The following is an 8,601-nucleotide window of genomic DNA, read 5'->3' as shown; positions in this document are numbered from 1 at the left end:
TCACACTGCCATTCACAGGAGCAACTGAAACATTATTATTGCTCCCTTCAAGAGAAAGGTCAAGAAAGAAGGGAATTGCTTTATATCTGCAGAGATGAGGATTGAGTTTTTTTGAAAAAAAAACCCCAAAATCCAAACCACCTACGCTTTTTTTTTTGTTCCCCTTTTTCTTCCTAAGAAATTATAATTATTCTGGACATGTTTACACAGAATATGTTAGTGTCTATTGTTAATATATATATTTAAAAAAAAAGAAATCACTTCTCGAGGCACATTATAAATGTATTGCCACAGCATTTCACTTGCATGAGCCCGAGATCTGATTATGTGTCCATGCTGTCCCCTGTTACAGCAGTTTTTATTAATAACATAGCAAACCCCAGAACCCTCATTTGTACTGGTTCTTAGTCAGAACTAGGATCTCATTTTTCATTAATACAACCAAAAGCCATAGTGTTTCCTCAGGTCTAATGTCTCCTTGCCCCACACAGACAAGGGAACTATCCATTCTAACTGAAGACTTCTGCTGACTTCATGTAGTGATGAAGTTGCTGCAATGACCAAATACTGCCCTGGTGCAGCCTCAAAAACAACTGCAAAACATTGTCACAAATGTCTAACATCAAGAAAAGCCATATCCTGCTCAGAGCAAGCATTTCTTATAAAAGTGGTGGACGTTCTTGCCTAATGAAAGGTTGAACAGAGTGGTCTCTTGACCAGAGACCCAGCTCCTTACCTGGTGTATTCCAGCCAGGCTACATCAGAGTTTGTGCCCCCAAAAAACTCTCTGTGCTTTCAGACATGCAACGGCCTCAGTGGAGCATGTAGGTCCACATGTTCCTCCAAGAGCAGGACCAGGCACCGAGCTCACCATTACATGGGACCGGACTCCTGTCCTGGCCACATCAGTCAATGTGACCGCACCTTTTCCTGGCCCACCTAAAAGAACTGGGATGTTAAAGGTAGGTTTTAGTACAACAGCATTTAGAAAAAAGCCATGGTTTGGGGAATTCAAAGAGATGAAAATATGCCCACCATCTTGCAGCACAGGTTCACATCCCTTTAATCTTGCTCACAACAGCTCTTCGAGCCTTCCCCACTCTCAGCAACTTTTGTGTAGACTCTTTGGGACACCAAGAAAAGACCTTTTCTTCCTGTCCTCTCCGAGGCCTGGCTGTACCGGCTGTGTTTCGCTCTTTTCATCAGTCCCTGCTCATCCTTCAGGCTCTCCCTTTGCTGCCCTTCCTTCTGGAGGTCTCGCCTTGCCCACCACCCTTCGCTCATGCTCTGGGGAAGGAGCAACTCACGTGCCCTTCCAGAAGGAGCCACTTGACCCCAAAACAGCAGCCAGGAGATCACTTTTCATCCTATTGCCCAGAGACAAGACTTTGAAAAGAGAGTAAGACACAATAAAAGTGTTTATAAAGACAGTGCTGGGCTTGAGCTCCTACCACCTTCTACCACTCGTTATTTAGCCTGCTTTCCAGCACAGCGCTTCAGGGCTCAACAAGAAAGGCTCCTGTGTGCTGAACGCTGCTCAGACTCTGGATAGTGGCCAGGCTTTGTCTTGAAAGCCTTATCTCAACAGGCAAGACAAGCGAAGGTTAGAGATAAGGAGGGTAAGTAATATTCTGTGGATCTCAGTCCATCTGGTGAAGGGTTTCCAGATTGGGACATTTGGCTGCATCCTGAACTGTAAAGAAAGAGAGAAAAAAATCCTTTCTGTATGTGTGTGTGTATATATATATATTTATATTTTTGTATATATATGTATCTATAAAAGGAATGCCAGGACATGTTGCCAAGCAGCTGAAACTTTATGTTTTTCTCACATCTTCCCTTTCTGTAGTTTTTTATGAACTCATTACACAATAAGAAAAAAAGTAATTCAAAAATGCCAGAACGGGTTAGCTTTTTACATTTTTTGACCACTTTTGTCCTGGTTTTAGCACTCTCTTCAAACAAACAAACAAACAAAACCCAAAACAAAAAACACCCTACCCATTCTGGAAGTCACTTTAGCAGAGACAGCTGCCCTTTCCACTGGGAACCAGGCTCCCAGCTCTGAGTTTTTGATCCATAACACAAGAAAGAGGGCCATCACCTGTCATGGCAGAGCCAGCATTTCTTTTCTTTGTGGAAGTGGGATTGCAGGGAAGGGTGTAAACGAATGGGAAGGTGAGCTTTGCCATACGTGATCGCTCAGAGCTTCAAAACACCACACAAGTTAATGCTGCGGAAGGGAGCTGTACTTGGAGACCTGTAGTTGACCTCTTAAGCCAGAGATTTTGTGGTAATTAACACTGCTTCTCTCTAGCACCAGGGTAGCAAAACTCAATGCAAGACCTATAGGAGGGGAAAGGTTTCAGATGAGTCTTTCTTGTACTGTTTAGGAACTGAAAATGGTTGTGATCTTTTGCATTTCCATTCTGTCCCACCTCTGTGAAGCACTAGGATTTGCTTATTGAAGTATCTAGACTTTTTACCTCAATGCTGCTGAAAAGGATCTGTCCTTTTCTTCTCAACATCACCTCTTAATGGCATAGGTAGGTAGGCGATCTGTCCTTTCGTTGTTTGGGTTTTTTTTTTTAGATTACACCTTCTTTTAGGATGTCCCTTGCTTTAGGTTGCCCTTTGTTACCTGTTCTGGGTGTCCTGATGGCCTTCATACAGATGTGCTGGGAACTTAACCATGCTGCCAACCCGCCTGCCTTTCCTACAGCCCATCTCCTGACGTCCCTCCTGGTTCTTCAACACCCAGATGGTCCCATTCATTTGCCATTGAGAGAGTTTTAATGCTGCTATTACAAATCTCTACAATCCTAATGGATAAGACAGAGCTAACATTAAGTTCTGTTTTGCCAGCTTCTTTAATTAAAAAAAGAAAAAAAAAAATCACTCCATCAATGTTACAGCTGACAAACCAGCCCCCAGCAATCAGGAAGATGCAATCACCCCATTTCTACTTCTTTCCTCAGGGCAGCGCACACAGAAACTAGATACATTCTGTGAAAAGAAGCATTGCATTGCTTGTATTTTATTATCCCACTGCTGAGTTTTATGTATTTGATTTGGCCTTTTAGTCAATTTCTTGTAATTGATTTTTTTTTCACCCCCACAACTGGTTGCAGTTTCCTGCTGTTATTATCCTGCTGAAATTTAAACCTGTGCATATAATCCCAAGGTTAATAGAGGGCTTCAGGAAAGGAGGGAGAAACGTAACTGAGTGACAAAATTCACAGCCTCGGCAGCCTTATTAATGTATGAGATTTAGAAGGAAATTTTTGCGTAAAGCGACAGTACAGTACGAACTGCAGACTTAGTCACCCGATCTGCAAATGTTCAGCTTTTGGAGTATTCCTATTTATGCCTAAACACTTACAGGGTGAGGTGAGAGGGTCCCAAAATAGGATCAAGAGTTTAAGTGGGCTCAAGAGATTTACCAGAACCTCGATGCAGAAGTGGGGCTGGGAGCAAGAAGTGGTGCAGTAGGACCAAGAGCAGAGTAGTGAGCCCAAATTCAGGAGGCTCTTGCTTTGGGTATCCTGGTTTTCAGATGAAGTGACAGCCTCCCAGAGGTCACAGCATGCCTGCTTTCAGGAATATTTATCTTCTGAGATACTCTAGTTTCCTTCAGTTATCAATGCTAAGGAGAGGAAAAGTCTTAGGAAATCCCATTCACAATCCTGACCAAAAAAATCCTATTTATTCTGGCTAAACACTAAACAGAACAATAGAAAAGGCCATCCTTTTATATTATATTGTCACAAGTGCTGAATAAGTAAAGAGAGTAATAGAAAACATAATTAAATGAGGCTTTAAAAAATCCACATGCTGTATATATTTTATTTCCTTTGTTAAATATAATTGTAAGGATTCTGTACAGTTAGTTATTTCTGGAAACTTCTCCTGTCTTACATACAGAGCATCAAGGTTGGAATTGCTGGACATTTAAGAATGCACAATATTTTCCAAACTTCTGAAATCCTCCTAGGGCAAAGACATCACTTTTAATATCTTTGGTGCTTATGACAGTACTTAAAATTTATCATCCGTCACATTGCTAAAGTGATACCACCCTTCTACACAACCCTTAAAAATATTCTTTATTTAATGAGGTAACTCAGAGGTCCCCGGGATCACTTCAAGTATAAAGATGTATATACATCTTAAAATGCAAATACCAAAATGTGCTTGGTGAAGAAAGAGCTAAACTATCAGCCTAGTGAGATGCTACCATGAGAGAGAGATTAATTTAGCTTATGCATCTCATGCTAAACAGCATCTGCAGGATCAATTCAGCTGATCCAAATGAAGTGATTTAGGAATAACTGGCAGAAGTACATATCAGTGTCTTTCCCCTTACAGATATAGAAAAATTCTGTGTATGCACATGCCTGTTTCTCTACACCCTGTACAAAAAGGCTTCAACTTCTCCTCCTCCTGCCCCACTTGTCATTCAGAGGGAACTGATAAAAAATGATGCTCTGTTAATGCACTGCACCTGACTCCCTCCTAATGTTGTGGGTCATTAATAACTTCCCAGCTGCCATTAAATGCTGGTTTGGTTTTTTTTTGAAACCTAAGCATAGACACATACACTCTCAGACTGCTTCAGCCTACAACATGTCCAGAAGCCATAGCAACCAGCAGAGAAACCTCAGCTTGCTTGAGCTGCACTGCCCGACGCTTTCTTCTCATCACACAAGATACCCTGGGTCTCAGCCAAACAGGGTGCAAGCCTTTTCACTTAAAACGCACCGTTCAGAAGGCGTAGCTAAGTACGTTTTATTATTTCATGCTGTAGTCAAAGCTTCTACCTTTTCTCTGGTTATCGCATCCTGCCCATATCGTTCAGGACACGGAAAGGAGTTGTTTCTTTCTAAAATACCCTTGGGCTCTCAAAATTTCAAATTTGAGGTTCAAGTTAAGATCAACTTTTTTTAAAAGTGGCTAAAGCTACATCTACATGTATAACGCACTGCGGTGTGGGAAACCGGAGTTAACCATAAATCAGTCTGGGACCACGTGCGCTAGCACCTACGGGCTTTCTGACCTAGCTAATATGTTTGATTTCACAATTCAAGTGCTACCTTGCTCTCAGGTGAAGCGGTGCGAATGAGGGCATTAGTAAGGCTGTGAGACACTCAGCGGGGACAGACACCTCCGCACAGCGGTACAGGCCACCTGTGTCCTGAAGCCGTCCCTGCCCTGTTCCTGCAATGCCCCGGAACTCCCACAAAGTCACCGGCAGACCTAGGCAGAGACACCCCCCAAAACTTCTCTCCCAGCCCGCTCCTGCACCACATCCCTGAGAGGATGCTCCAGGCATTACGCAGCAGTCTTCAGCACATTCTGCAGCCAACACCACTTCCTTCTTTATTTTGGCCCAAAGTGAGACACTCCCAGCTACATCAGGCAGCTCTATCCCTGCTGATTGTCTAGAGCAAAGTCCCATCCACTGAGGTGAAAGGGAAATCACCGATAGCTTTGATGTTTTAAGGGAAATTTTAATATATACCAGAAATTACGTTTCTGAAGAAATGAATGATTTGGTGGGAAAAAAGAACCTGCTATGGTATTTGGGAGGGGAAAGGAAGAATGAGAAAGTGAAAACTGAAAATCTTGGTAAAGGGTGCTGTTTTGTAATATGAAACCACTGAAAAAAAATGCTTCCTTAGTCCATTTTTTTTTCTCAAAAAAACCCCAAATATCAGCGTATGTCCCTTTTTAAATACAAAAATTGAGAAAAAATGCTTTTCAAAATTCTCCATTTCACATGCATGCAACTGTTCAATTAGCAATACCTAAAACTTTGTTTTAATTGCACCTTGAAAGTTGAGAAATACAGATTAAAATCTTGGGAGGTCATAGGAAGTCTGACATTAGCAGGAAATCCTTGTAAAGCAGTCCAATGGTCTTAACTCCACTTTACAAACTAGTTCTAGGTCTCCAGCAATGGAGAGGAAAGGAATGGATCAGAGTGCAGCCCTTTAAAAAAACAAAACAAAACAAAACAAAACACAGATAAAATATAATAATCTCCCAAGACTGCTATTTTAATAACCTCCACTGGTGCACATCGTGGTTTTCCCTGTCTTCCCAAGACCCCTGGACTAATACAACTCTAAAATTACTTAGTCCCAATTTCAGCAGTTTGAACAAATCTAGGGAAAAGTCTCTGCTGTCGCTTTATATGCGGTTTATGGCGCAAAGTCGAACGGACAACTTTGGAAGCTAAAAGTCACTTGAGTTTCAAGTCCTCAGATCACAGAGCAAGGAGTCCTGATGATTCGACCAGGTCTCCTTCGTAAACCAACCACAGGATTCCCTGAGCAATTCTTGTAAAAGGGGAATTGCTCAAACTAGAAAATCACCCAGCTCCAGTGATGGAGACTCCACCACAACCCTTGATAGATTTTAAGGCTTTATTATGCTCGTTGTTAAACAGCTAGAGCTTATTTGTTCTCTGTATGTATTCATTTTCAAAACACCGAACTTGTAATATCTCTGTTTGCTGGGCTGATGATCAGCTCTGTTTCCCCTGTATTTATCAGCCATGACATTATCTATTAACCTTTCTTGAAAAGTTAAATAGATTGGGTCCCTACTTGTTCACTGCAAGGCATATTTGCCAAACCTGTCATTATTCTCCTGAGTGATAGCTTGCCTCCCATTTGAAGCTACTCCAGATAACACATTGTTTTTACGTAGAAGCCATCTAAACAAACTATAGCCTCTTAAAAAAAAAAAAAAAAGGTGATTTCAAGCTGCAGAGACCCACGTCTCTCCATTTTGTGAGCAGTAGTTTATTTCCACTCTTCTGTATTCCTCACAGCTGAGCTTAGCCTCTCTCCTCAACTTCTGAGGAGCTAGAAGGATACCAGCAGGTGAAGCTGCGTCACAGCCTGCACCATCACAAAGTGGAGCTGTACCTCCTCACTTCTAAGGTCTACCAACTCCTGCAGTTGCATCCCTTTTGGTCTGTGGGAAGGAAATGCTCTGGCTGGTCTTCAGCCTGTGGCTCCTGAATGCACTTTCTGTACTTAGCCCACAATCCCAAATAAAAGTTGAGAATCCAAATGTGTCATGTTGGCCACTTAACTAGCTCCATCGGGCTGACTGACATTTCTCTGTGCAACTCCGAAATACAGAAAACAGGGACATTCACATACTGTAGTCAGCCAGAGGCAAACAAGTAGATCTCATGACAGTCGCTGGGGGCAGTGACGGTGACAGACCGCTCAGAGCTCTCCCATCCTCCTGTTAGCACCAATGCAGCTGCCACACACAAGCAGTGACAGACAGACACAGGAATTTCTAATGAAATAATACACAATCTTATTCAAAACACATGTAGCTAACATGATATGAGGCACAGTGAATAGAAAGTATTTTTATATTAGTAGTGCCATGTCAGCAGCAGTTTGATGATGATGACTTTATTTCCTAATGGTTGAAGGATAGTAAAATTACTAAAACTGACCTTATTCTCGAGCTACTCTCTACAAGTGCTAAAGATGTTAAAGAAATCCAAGAACCTAGCACAGCCATGCAAAGCCATAACTTCATGAAAATACCTGCTTATTAAGAACTGACACTTCCACATGCATGGGATATTCGAAATGCATTGTATGCCATGAAACCACTGGCACTTGCGAGCAGCAGGGCAAACTGCAGATCACCTACACAGACAACCATCTTCTGCACCTGATGAGAGTTTATACTGGTGTCAACATGGCTGCTTAGGTATAGAGAAGCTGTCATCCAAATTAGGTCAAGCTGTGTAGCTGTAATATCGGCATAGCAGGAAGCTTGCTGCTGGCATAATGAAAGCACAGGCGACAATTTCTTCCATCCTTGATTGTTTCAAGCAATTTTCAGCTTTAGTTTTATTACTATAATTCAAATCAATACCTGGAAAAAGGGTAGTGGGTGACCTACTAAGAGTTGTTTATCAGCACACGAACTATCACACCATTATTATGCCCCATAATGCAGCAGACAAACCACACGCACACTGTGAGGGGAAAGCAGTGTTGCCTCTCCCATCCCAGTAATGTTCTCCCGAGGGAGAACACCGGTATGGGAGAAGAAAGTGGACAAGAGGGAGAAGCGCAGGAGAAAAGCTGTGTGCTTGGTTATTTTATGCAAAGAGGTGTGTGGGAGACTTGTACATCTTCATGATGTACTACAGCTGCTACCAGGCGATTAAGTCCCCATGGGACTATTTTGCAGTAACACCAAATAATCCAAGCAGGCAGGACCAAATGCCCTGCTCTCCCCTCCCACCAATCCCCTCAGCTAAAACAATCCAATGCACAATATAAGCTATTCCAGAAGTTCTTGTTCAAATTCTACCAAAACACAAGCTCTAAATTTCCAAACACAGTTTGTTATTTTTTTGGCAGGGGGTTCAAAAAAAGGCAAGCCAAAACCATGGTACTATTCCTTCCCTGCCCCTCAATTTGAGCAAACTAGTTAAGTAGTTCTTGTGAAATTCTGCTATTGAAGTAAAAGGGAGTTTTCCCTTCTAAGGTAAATGGGATATTTTGATTAAAACCATTCCATTTTTCTGTATTTTAGTTTTCCCTACACCCT

This window comes from Grus americana, chromosome 1 (assembly GCF_028858705.1).
Source record: "Grus americana isolate bGruAme1 chromosome 1, bGruAme1.mat, whole genome shotgun sequence".
Taxonomy (NCBI): Eukaryota; Metazoa; Chordata; class Aves; order Gruiformes; family Gruidae; genus Grus; species Grus americana.
This window is presented reverse-complemented; position numbering follows the sequence as displayed.